The sequence below is a fragment of the Frieseomelitta varia genome, unplaced genomic scaffold (assembly GCF_011392965.1).
Source record: "Frieseomelitta varia isolate USP_RPSP 00005682 unplaced genomic scaffold, Fvar_1.2 scaffold_258, whole genome shotgun sequence".
NCBI classification, from domain to species: domain Eukaryota; kingdom Metazoa; phylum Arthropoda; class Insecta; order Hymenoptera; family Apidae; genus Frieseomelitta; species Frieseomelitta varia.
The window spans coordinates 205,787-219,854 of NW_025109988.1; positions in this window are offsets into that span (position 1 = coordinate 205,787).

Sequence of the window (14,068 nt, forward strand, 5' to 3'; positions counted from 1 at the left end):
TATGTTATTAATAAAAGTCTAGATATTATTATTGTTAGAACGAAAATGAAATATAAAAGCATGAAATAAACATAATTATATCGATACCTGATCGAACATGAAACTTATAATACCTCTATTAAAATTCACTGCTACTGTACTTTATTTCATTATCGCGAATGATTATTTTCTGATACTAATTCTAGGTAAAAGTAATGTACTACTTCTAGCAATAGTTAAAAATAGTATACTACTTCAAAAGTAGAGTATCTTTCAGGTACAAAATGATTTTACGTGACAATTTAATCCTACTTTCTCCATTACTTTCTTTGCCATTTAATTTTATAATTTTAATTAAATTATTAATAAATTATTAATAAATTATTCCTTTTTTATTTTTTTTCAAATTCCTGTGTCATCTTCTTTTACAGTAGTACAAATCTGAGACCTACAATATGTGTAATATGTATTTATGTGTAAAACAAGAACGTGCGATCTGCTGTATATACGATCGCTAATATTATGTTTCCAGTTAACTAATGAGAGAATCGCCCTCTATTTAATCAAAATTCCAAATTACGCATCGTCGCCACCGCGAACTACCAACAACGTCGCATCGTTTCTCTCTATATCTGATCTAATGCACACGCCGATCTGCAGTAAAACTATCTACTATTATTTATATTATTTCAAAATAATATAAACAATTATTTCAAAATAATATCTGTCTACGAAGATCGTCTTCTCGAGAAACGGCAACGAAGGAACAAAAAGCTACGATAAGCGAAAGAAAATCTGACACAAAGAACAAAAAAAAAGAAGAGAGAGAGAGAGAGAGAGAAGCGTAGCGAAGGGAAGCACGACCTCGTCTCGTCCATAATAATTTCATCGAAACGTCAGCTGTCCTGGGAAATAACTGCGAAGAAGGACGATGCAAAAACGTCGAACGAAAAAGAAATGGAAGATGGAAGATAAGCCTTGTTCGAGTGTCCCGTCTCGAGATAAGTGAAAGAAAGGGAAATAACAGAGGAATAATCAGCCTCGAGGCGACACGATTTCATCCTCATGTCCCGTGCCAGGGTTTGTTCGTGAAATTTGGAAACCAGAAATCGTGGGATTTCTCCGATTGGCGTCGGAGAAAGAACTGCGTCACCATAGTTACGAGTTCCGACGAAAAAGTGGCTGAGTTAATCGTAAATACGACTCCTGTGCTTGACATAAACCCTCGAAACGAGAGAAGGATCGAACGACGATGAAACGGGTTAGATTTGTAAGGTGAGAGTGTATAGATAGAAGGTATTAAAACACTTATTATGAAAAAAGATGTTTCGAAGCGTTTCGTACACTATAATTATATAACTATATGTTATATAGTGTATATACATATATAGCTATTGTTATATAGTGTATATTATATAACAATAACTATAAGTTATATAAGTATATATTATATAACTTATAGTTATATAATATATACCTATATAGTTATATAACTATAACTATATTATATAATATACACTATAGTTATATAATATATACCTATATAGTTATATAACTATAACTATATTATATAATATAGTTATAGTTATATATAATATATTATAAGTTATAATATACACTATATAACAATAGCTATATATGTATATACACTATATAACAATAAAATTATATTTAAAAATTATATACACTATATATAACATATAGTTATATAATATACACTATATGACAATAAAATTATATTTAAAAATTATAAACACTATATATAACATATAGCTATATAATATACACTATATAATAATAAAATTAGAGTTTAAAGTTTCGTTTAATTTGCATTCTACATGGAACACGAAGTGCGCGTGAATTATACAGTAACTTATTGAAGTAATTTAGCACTTGCCATAAAATCCTCTATGAGTACGTGCGTGTTGCATGCACTTTGTAAAAAATTAGGATACGGCACGTTATAGTCGTACGTCTTAGACGTACAAGTATTATGGCTCGCTAGTATTACTGTAGGATAAAATTGATTTTTAAAATAATTTCGAATGTCTTAGAAATATTTTCTTTTATAATTATTCTAGATCATGCTGTAAATTTCAAAATGTTTCGCGACAACGCGACAATATTCTTGAAAGGTTCCACTAGATGTTCAAATTTGACTTGGTCATTTTAAGTGGGTTCGACCGAAGTACGTTCAACATAGACGAGTTTAAGTAACTTATTGCATATTAATTGAGAATCGATAAGGTCCCTTACAAAAGTAATTAAGTAAGATGAATACCGCGTGAGAATGATAATGTACATTACATTTTGAACGAGCTCGATAGAACCCTTGACACATTTCGCAAATTTCAAACACTCAGTCAGTATAGTACAGTCAAATAATTCACTGGCCAATTATTTGTATAAATTATTTTTCAATTAGTTGCTTAAATATTATTAATTATAATTAATTATAAATTTCCACGTTCGATGATAAATTTATTAGAAGAATTCCTAAATACCGAAATTATTGATAAGCGGATTAAATTCTTAGCGAGAATCTCCTAAATTCCGAAGTAACGAAGAATGTAATAAAATATTTCACGAATATGCGATTTTTCCTTCATTTTCCTTCTTTCTTTTTTCTTTACGAGCAGCAAAGAGATAAATGAGATGTACTGAGACAATAATTTCGTGAAATAATAAACATTTCCTGCTTCATTTCAAAGAATAATTTAAAACAGTGAATATTCATTTCATATTAAATTTTATGTTTAAAATAGAGTTTTATAGAATCTGTATTCAATATAAAAAAATTTTGCTTCATGTTATCCGTTGTCTCATATTTTATAATATATAGCAGAAAGTTTAGAAATTTTTTTAAAGTGAAATAAAATTACATTATACTGTATATTTAACCACTATTTTATAACAATATAATGACTGACGAATAACTTTTTAATACAACGAAATACAGTACAGTATTTTTTGACGAATTCATTTCACCATAAATAAATATTAATAATCTCGGAGGACAATTTCGCTAAAAATCGATAATCCACAACGTGACTAATGATAAATTGATAGTGCGTAAATTAAAATTCATTGCATTTTCACGAAAGTAACTGACTGTTTCATATAACTCTCCGACGTCACGATAATAATATTTAAATATTTCATACAGCTAATCTTACGTAATGGTACTTTAATGTTTTATGTAAAACGATTTAAACGCGAAAGAGTAATTATAATCACTTTGCGTAATCATCTCCCGTATCTACCCATCTCGTTAATTAATTCAACAAACATATCTTTATTTCTTTTCTTCTTTTTCTCAATATTCCTGTGTAAAGCAGAGTATGCATTTTATGTGAAATTTATTCTCTCTCCCCCTCTTTTTGCCCTTTTTCCACTTATCCTTGCGTACGTCGATGAATTTTCATGAACTTCAGAATCTTCTTATATTCATACACGCAGGGCCTGTTTGGTCATTAATATTCGATGAACAAAACTTTGACAAACGTATTGTTCTAGAGAGCTGTTCAGACGATATCATCTGACTTGAGAACATACATATTATATTTCGTGTATCATGGAGCACAATGTGAGCAATAAGCTAAATGCTGAGATAAATCTACTGTAACGATGCAAGGAAAGAAAATTCTGTAATTCTTCCAATGATTTATTTCAAATTAGTCATTCCTTTTTTCAGTCAAAATTTTTATATTTTCGAACGTTACTAGTTAAAGGTGCCGATTTATAATTTTTAACAAAATCATAAGGGTGCAACGTTGATTCAAATCTTTCATAAGTAGTACGAATCAATATTTCAGTAGTACAAGTCAATACTTTCACTCGTTCGTATAAACGTATTTATAAAATAAATTCGTATGACGTCATGCGTGTTTTGAAACACAAATATCATGTTACCAATAGAAAAAAACATGTCAATGGAAGAAAAAAAATATTACAGTACTTAACAGAGCAAAAAAAAAAAAAAGTATTAATAATCAATCATACAACTACGTAGCAAAATGAAATTTGAAGAGTACATTTTCAATCTAGATGTGATATTTCGCAGAATGATTCTGCATTGTTATGCATTGCTACGGAAATTGATTAGAATTTCGAATATATTCTAACTTGCAACGATCAGTAATTATGAATATGCAAACGAGCCACGAGATTGCCAACGTATCTAGCACAAATCTGTTTTATAAACATAAAATTACAAGAGCAACCGTTTGACATTTTCTTCGAATCGAAATTATTCGCATTAAATCTGATTCACTGTCTTTTTGTATCACGCTGCCCAACTTGCAATATTTGAGGCACTAGTCTAATTATCTATCTCTGATAGTGATTTCCGCGTACATATGTACATACTTGACAATGTAATGTCTTAATTTGAAGTAAATATATTTATTGTTTGCACAAGTTGATAACGTGTTCTCTGAGATAAACATTAGTAGAATGTAATCTCCATCGCTCTCGTCACATATATTCTATGCATTTAAAAAAAAAAAAATATAGTATATTTTCTTATCACTTGTTTCTTAAATTTTGATTCCAAGAAATTGACGATGTTTATAATGTCACAACTAGACCACGGATTTGCAGAAAGTTTAACAAATTTTTAAATACAAGAAATTAAAAGTTTTAAAAATTATCAAATACAATTCCATTCTACAACACATAATCGTGAATTATCTCGTATCGTTTGCTCTTCAAACTCTCCAAGGACACTAAAGTGACTAATTACCGCGCCTCACTCGATTACTCACTTTTTAAAAAAACTTTCACTCTATCATTCTATGATACAACTGCTTTACAAACATTCTATAAATTCCTTTTATGAATTTATAAAAACTGCTTTTCGGAAACGATCTTCACATCTATCCTCGGACGTAATGTTAAGAAAAAAATATATTATGCACGTAAAATTATCCACATTGCGAATTTTCATTTCCGAACTCGTTTGACAACAGCTGCTTTCAAAGTTGGAACATTCGATCAGTTGTCAACGGCCGAGTCGAAGGACGAAGCGTTCATTCCAAAAAAAAAAACAAGAAAAAAAGAAACTGATGCTGACGGAAATCAGACGGCTCTCAAGATAGGATAATCGAAAACGTCTACGATTCAAGGTAGAAGAACGACGTCAGCCTGTAAACTGTAGATCCGTGCCGAAATTACAGCGCAGCGGCGAGCAAAGCGGAACGCCTCGATGTGATTAGGGGTAATATAGTTGGAAGTCTACTTCCGCTGCATTAGGTTCCGAAGCGACGGCGACCGAGCGTCTGAAAGAGAACGAGAGACAGCAGACTTTCGTTAGCGTGGAAGCATTGGAGAACGGTTACAGCGTTTGCTCTCCCTTAACCCCTTTCTTCCCTCCACTTTTCCATCCAGCTTTCCTTTCCTCTCCCTTAACCTCTTTCTTCCCTCCACTTTTCCATCCAGCTTTCCTTTCCTCGCTTCCTCCCTGCACCTTCTTACTTCCCTGCGCTCATCTCAAATATCTCGTTGCCTCATTAGCTCTTTTACGATTATCTCAGCGACGATTATCGCTACTCGCTGCTATTTTTTATTGTAGTATGTAATAAATTATTGATTATCTCACGAGAAAGAAGATGGTGCAGAAGAAGCTCAAGAAGAAGACGAAGACGATGACGTGCCAAGAAAAGAACTATAGACGTGTATTGGGCTACAGTTATGTGTATTATGTGTATCATCATATGTACTGTATATTGCATTATACGTTATATTTATCATATTGTCATCATATGTATATAACATGTATTATACATATCGTACGTTCCTCATATCGTTTATAAATTTCGTAATTTATAGAATACTTCTTAATCGGTCGTTTCTACTTAGAATTGTGAGTCCAACTTTAGAATTGTACGATTAATTGTTAAAAATTTAGCTGTAGTTTTATATAATTTATATGTGTGTACGTACATATATAAATAACTTTAGAATTGTACGATTAATTGTGAAAAATTTAGCTTTAGTTTTATATAGTTTATATGTATGTATGTACATATATAAATAACTTTAGAATTGTACGATTAATTGTGAAAAATTTAGTTTTAGTTTTGTATGTACATATGTATGTACATATATAAACACATGTATCCATAATTGACATGACTCAGTTTGCGTGTGACAACATTTGACCCAAATTGCACATTGAAGCTAAAATAATTTGTTTCATATGCTTTGGAATTAAAATGCATATAGAATTATTGAAAGTACAGTTACTGTCGTTCAATATTATTTTATATTATTATCTGTTCGCCATTTCTTCGTTACTGTTACTCTTTCTTCTATACTACTATATTATAGACTATAGCATAGACACGCTGTTTTCTTCTTACACGTTATAGCAGTATGTATGCAGAATTATTAGAGCAGAAAGAATGATCTACACAAATGCGACAAAGTTGTGATCATCACTTCGATATACAATTTTCTCAGTACTAAGAAACCGCACACGAACAGTATTTGAATAGTTGTATTAATATTTAGTAAAAGACATTCGATGGACAGTATGAAATATAAAGACACATTTTGTTGAAGAAGTTGAATATTTTATTTATTCCGAAATGCTAAGATAAAAACAGATGAATAAAGAGAATAGTATAAGAATAAAATTTTACATTTCGTGGCAATGTGTTATCAATCTGTGGATAATATAATACTAAAATACAGTCTAATAATGTAAAATTTAGAGCCACAGAAATGCATAGAATGCCTATAATACTCGTAAGATTAAGTATAGTACTCATTACAATATTTAGCGAATAATCCAAATCTCTAGCTCTATTCCATTTCTATAGTTCTGCTCCGTTGAAATCTAAATTTGCAAGAACACTCGCGGTCTGATTATAATGAACGATTTATGCGTCTGTTCACACCGAAACAGAATTTATAGTATTTTCCTCTCTTCTTTTCTCTGTTTTTTTTTTTTCAACGAAGGATTTATTTCTCTTTCCAAAGCATTGTCTTCGATCTATTGATGTATAGATCTGCTTGATAGATGAACGACCTGATAACAAATGGACGTGAAATATTCCCTCGGGAAATTTTGCATTTTGATGTGAACGAAAACGAATGGTCGCTAACGCTACAAATTTCTCGCTATCGCTCTTTACAAAACAGTGCAGGTTCAGATCAATCAAGTTACTTGATTTCAAGAAACTTAACGCCAAGTGATTTGATTACATATTCAAGTTCGAATCCAAATCATTTTGATTCAGACAGTGCCTTGTTACTTATCTCGTCATTGTATCACGAATTACTTTAATTCGAAAACTCGTTATCGAAAGACGATATTCAATTTGCAAATTTAAAATTTAATTAATATCGCCACATACAGATTAAACTGGGAACGTAAATTTCATATTCGAAATTTTTACGATCATCATTGAGGAGATTGAAAATTCATAAAATTCATTAATAGGAATAATAATTTATTTATATAATATCCTACTTATGATATGTCCTACATTCTATAAGTATTTTCCCCAATTTTTCATAACAATGCATAAAATCCGCATTGTCAATAAAAATTTTGTTAATTCACAAATAAAAAAGGAAAGAATTTTTTTTTATTGGTACGAGGAAGAATTCTAAAAAAAAATTTAAAATAGAATTGGACCTTATTCGAATTGTTTTCAATACACATTTATCTGAGACAACGATCCGCATAAATTTAGTTTGGTTAGATGTTCCATTTTATTTTATCCTACACTACGTTTCTCCGGAATTCTGTAGTTCGACGAACGACCGTTGTTCCTCGGAAATGGCAGCACCGTACGCAGCTACGAAGTTGCCGACAGCTGCCCCCTATACGGCTGAGTCGATAGACATCTGTGCGCCGACGTCTGATCAAACACGGTACTTATTCTACTTGCTGGCTAACGCTTCAGCATTCAAAGATCTTTCATAGATACTATGAATAGTATATGATAATATCATATTCATAGTATATGAATATTATTTCTATGAAAGTATACTGTGATAATATGAAATAATAGAGCATGATTTGTGTCTAATCATTACGAACAATGACTAAGAAAGCCGCATATATTCTGATAAATATTGATTAATTTATTAAACTGAGCAGATATCGAACGAAACTAGTTTAGTTTGAGTTAGATTTAAGTATTACTTATAGAGTCTGATCAGACACTATACCTATTCTACTTGTTGGCTTCTCGCGCTTCAGCATAATTCAAAGATCTTTCATAAATACTATGAATTTTGATACTATGAATGATCTTTTATGGTATATGAATATTATTTCATACACTATGAAAGTATACTGTGATAGTATGAAATAATAGATCATGATTTGTGTCTAATCATTACGAACAACGACTAAGAAAGCCGCATATATTCTGATAAATATTGATTAATTTACTAAATTGACCAGATATCGAACGAAACTAGTTTAGTTCGAGTTAGATTAAAGTATTAATTATAGAGTATTAATTAAAGTATTAATTATAGAGTCTGACCAGACACTATACCTATTCTACTTGCTGGCTTCTCGCGTTTCAGCATTCAAAGATCTTTCATAGATACTATGAATTTTGATACTATGAATGATCTTTTATGGTATATGAATATTATATCTGTGATAGTATGAAATAATAGATCATGATTTGTGTCTAATCATTACGAACAACGACTAAGAAAGCCGCATATATTCTGATAAATATTGATTAATTTATTAAAGAGCAGATATCGAACGAAACTAGTTTAATTTGGGTTAGATTAAAGTATTACTTATAGAGTCTGACCAGACACTATACCTATTCTACTTGTTGGCTTCTACTCGCGCCTCAGCATTTTAAAGATCTTACATATTTTATAGTATATTTTGTTAAACAAACGAACAACAGATTGATTTATATTATGTTTGATCATTGTGAATGATGACTGAAAAGCATTATGCTGATAAATATTAATGAATTTATCAAATATCACGAGTGAAACTATGTTTGATTTATGTTTACATCAAATTGTTAATCATAGATCCTGATTTTATTTGTCAATAATAATTTGTAATTATTAAATATTCTCTTAATAAATTCTCCTTTTTTTTTTTTGCTTTTGTTAAGCTGAAACGAAGGAATGAAGAACTCTTTGTGATTCATATTGACATGAACGAACGTCACTCGGGAAAATATTCAATGTTAAAGCATCAATAAATGAAGGCGTGGCTTGATTGTTCGAGGTAATCGGCCAATAACGTGGTCTGAATTGAAACGAATGAAATGTTAGCTTTTGTAATTTGAGAATTGTCTGTTCCTCCGTTTAGTTTAAATACTATTCTTAATTCTAGTTAACATATACTTCGAACACTATTCTTTTCATATCAGTGTCTCATTTGACTTGTTTTCCTTAATCTGTTCATAGAGTAATACGAACGTATTACATTTATGAAATTTACATTTTAGATAATGCATTTATTTTTTTCTACAAAAAATATAAAAAATCTCCACGATAAGAAATAATTGTTCTTTAAATCGTTCACAATTTAATCAAATGATTAAGGCGTAAATCTTAAATGGGACAAAGAAGAAGAAAGCACGGTTTATTTCAGAGCTAAACGTTCACTCTATTTAAGCCATTCGACCAAATACTATTATAAAAACCTAAAAATAAATGTGAAATAAACCAGTGATGTTGAAGACAGTTTCTTCTGCTCCAAGAAAATGATCTCGAATATATTAATGAAAATTATACAAATTATAGAAAATGCACCTACAGTGTAATTTCACAAAGTTCACAATGGTTCGAAAACCGGCAATCTCTCGACCATAAATCTATTCATTTCCCTCCGTACTACGGTAAATAAGTGACAAAGAAAACTGTTATATATCCGGAGACACTTTATCTCTGTTGAAGTGAAACAAATCGTCTCGACTCGGTACAGCCAATTCATTATTCCTATAGAAGATTCACGATAATTCGTGGAAGAAGCTCGTCGTTTCCACTTGCCAGAGCACAGCCGTAAAGGAAAAAGTGGACAGATAATAAAAACTAATCGCGGAACCGTGGAAGAGTGATTGAACTCCAACAGAAGCGTTTCTGAAGAAAGTTGATTCATTCGGTTCATTCGTTTCTTTATACTTCTTTCTGTCCCGATAAATACCCGATTGGATTGTCGACTCTTCGTCGATTAGGAGCTCTCGAAGCGAATTAGAACAACTTGCCACGCCAGATTTCATAAATAAATCAAACTGGCGAAAGTTCCAATTTTTCTTAATTCTCTGACGATTAGCCGACGCGATTCGAAGATTTTTATCGCAGGGAAAACACAACGAGAACGTATTTTCCGCGGCAGAAAACTGATCCTGATGAATCCTTTTAGCTATCAGCCATCGCCAGTTTGCACGATGAAATAACTGGAATAAAATAACAACGTCCGACGAGATTATTTTCTTCTTCTTTTTTTTACACGCAACGTTAACGACAATACTATGAAAACACGCTCTAAAGAACTTTTTCTATTTTATTATTATATTATATTTTATTAATATATTACTATTATTATTTTAATATTATATTTTATTATTATATTACTATTTTAATGTTATATTATATTATTATTTTAATATTATATTTTATTATTATAATATAATATTATTATTCTTTTTTTACGCGCGACACTACTGTGAAAACACACTCTAAAGAACTTTTTCTGTTTTATTATTATTATTATTTTAATATTATATTTTATTATTATAATATATTATTATTATTCTTTTTTTACGCGCAACGTTAACGACACTACTATGAAAACACGCTCTAAAGAACTTTTTCTATTTTATTATTATTATTATTTTAATATTATATTTTATTATTATAATATACTACTATTATTATTTTAATAGTATATTTTATTATTATAATATATTATTACTATTTTAATATTATATTTTATAAACTATTAACTATTGTATTTTATAAATTTATTAACTATATTAACTATTTTATAAATAGTTTTACTCTTTCACTCGAGATTTTGTATCGCTTAATTGCAATTCCATTCTTTCTTTTTCATTTTTCGTTTCTTTTCGACAATGTTCAGTACATTAATAATCATTCTTTAATAACGCAGTTGATATTGGCGTTTCTAATATTTCAAAATATTCTCACCTGGTAAATAAACTTGAATGAATATTCGATCAAATTTCTTTTACCAAAACGAAGAGTCCAAAAAACATTTCGAGTCTTTTTTCAAAATTTTCGCACACAGTGAAATATTCAATTATATTTTGCCGGACAAAATTCCGCACAAATCTTATTCTCCTATTTTCTTTTTTTCACTAACGATGTAATAAATTTATATCGCCATTGATTTATATTGTCTCGTCACAATCAAAGCCAATTCTCAGTGAAAAAAAAAAAAAAAATTTTTTTCCAAAACCATCACAGCACTGTCAATCAAAAACTAGATAACAAAATTGTTTTTATACGAGATATACAATGAAATGGCTGTGAGATTGCCCCATTCGGGTTTTCATTCAATTTCCCCAATCGAGCTTAATTTTCAAACGAAACGACGTCTTTAAAAGAAAACACGAGACTAGATAATTAAAAAAAAAAAAAGAAATCGATCGCGCGAGATTAAATGATAGAAAGGAAAGGTTACTCGAACAAGTCCTTCGAACGCTCTCGGCCTTCGATGGTCCCTCGGCTAGTAAGAAACGTCGAAACGAGTAATAAATTTCGTTCTGTTTAATTGGGATCGATACGTGACAAAAGATCGACGTAAATCTTCGAGAGAGAGAATTCTATCTGTCGCCTGGGCCTCGAGCGCTTCATTATGAACGCTCGACGAGGGTAAGACGACCATCTGTCAGAGGGGGAATGTGATAAGTGGACCCAGGTTCACCGAATCCCTGACTTCGTGTTTCATGCGAGAGGTGAACTTCTTCGGTTTCCCGTGTCGTGCCGTGCTTTGCATCTTGCTTTGATCTTTATTTTGAATCGTAATTCTCTGTGCACAGTGTGTCCAATGTAATTAGTGGTTCGAGCTTTTATTTAATTATAGCAGTTGGAAGTAGTTGGATTATTGAACTCCCAAGTAGTTGGATTATCGTTGGGCTTATCAGTGACCGTAGAAATTGCGATCTTGGGTTGCTGAAATTTGGAGTATTTCATCTTGTTTGGTATTTTATATTTCTCGTGATGATCAGTCGATCTAACTTCAAACTAATATATAGTTTTTACTAATACATAGTTTTTGCTAATATTAGTTTTTACTAATATCAGCAAATTACTAATACATAGTTTTTACTAATACTAGTTTTTACTAATATTAGCAAATTACTAATATATAGTTTTTACTAATATTAGCAAATTACTAATAAATAGTTTTTACTAATATTAGCAAATTACTAATATATAGTTTTTACTAATATTAGTTTTTACTAATATTAGCAAATTACTAATATATAGTTTTTACTAATATTAGCAAAATACTAATAAATAGTTTGATAATATCAGTCGTGATATGTATTTAAATTCACTCAAACTCACTTATTTATACGTTTAGAGATTTTACAAATTCATAATCATCAGTCGTTGCTTTATAGTATTTTGCAATGAAATGAATGTAACGTAATTAATTTATGTGTTGGTAAAGTTAATTTTAGAGTGTAGCATTACCGTTTGTGAAATCACTCGCGTCAAGTGCAATAAACAGAATTAATTTAATAAACAAAGCAGAATGGTGAAATATAGGTAATAGAGATACAGTTATGCTCATTAAACTTTGGAAAATTATGTGGAAAACTAATAAAAAGAAATATATATTTTTATTTTATCAGTTTACTATAACGTTGCATAAACTTTTACCAAACTTGTATAAAATACTATTTTTCAAAGAATTCTCTTATTTTACTATAAAAGTTGTGCAAAACGAAAAAGTTTATAAATATCAGAGAAGAATTTCTACAGAGTTGTATAAACATTTACATTTATTCTTCAAAGAAGAATTTCTATCTTTATACATACATATACAGCAAGATTTATTCGAACTATTATTTTTCCATTATATTAATATTCAAACTTAACATAATTATCTGCAATTGACTGAAAAATCATTATCTGCTGGCAGTAATACAATGCTTGAACGTTACGATATTTATAAAATAAAAATAAAAATTCGGATAAAGGAGGCTCTAACCGCAATAAGAAATATATATATGTACATATATAATATCCAGTCAGTCCAAGTGGATCCTAACCTCTTCGCTACCTCGAACGAAATATCTCGCAATAATATTTATCATACCTATCATGGACTAAAAATCTCGCTATCTCCTTGTCGTTCATAACACCGCAGACAAGAAATCTCGTCGTAACGATATCGATACCATGGACGAGATATCTCGCACCCAGCTAGAAAATATTTCGTCCATAGTACTGCACAATCGATATCGTTACGACGAGATTTCTCGTCCATAGCACTGGCAGGTGTGAAAGAATTAATAAGCGAGTACACGTGTGCCAATTAAATCTCCAAAATGATTTTTCCAAAGAAAAAAAAAAAAAAATAACGATTATTATACATACAGGATGGCCACTGAAAAACTGAACGGTTCGAAAATTAATTATATCTCCAAATAAAGTATTCCCAATAAAAAATTCAAAAAGAAAAACACGTGTTTGTAAAAGTTATTATTTTGTTTTAGATTATTTTCGTTCAGCCTTTCAGCCGGCCTGTAGAATCTCTACTCGACGTTATTTTTTTCACAAAGAATCGGTTCTACCGACCGATCGTTGCCACCAGTTACAAAACACCCGGTAGAGACGCGGAGGATCGTTCATCGTCTCGTGTCATCAAACCACTCGAGAACCCATTATTCCTCTCCGCTGGCAGAGGCATCCATCGAGTTTGGCCGGCGTGCCCGAGACAAATCAACGATCCATCGGATTCGACCATCACCGATTTATGTGTACTCTGACGTGGTTTCGAGAACCGGGAAACGAGAAGTGATGTTAACGAGACTGCTCGGGCAGCATTCCCCTGATTCAATGATTCCCTACGGAATCTCTGTATACTCCGGATTCTGCGGTTCAA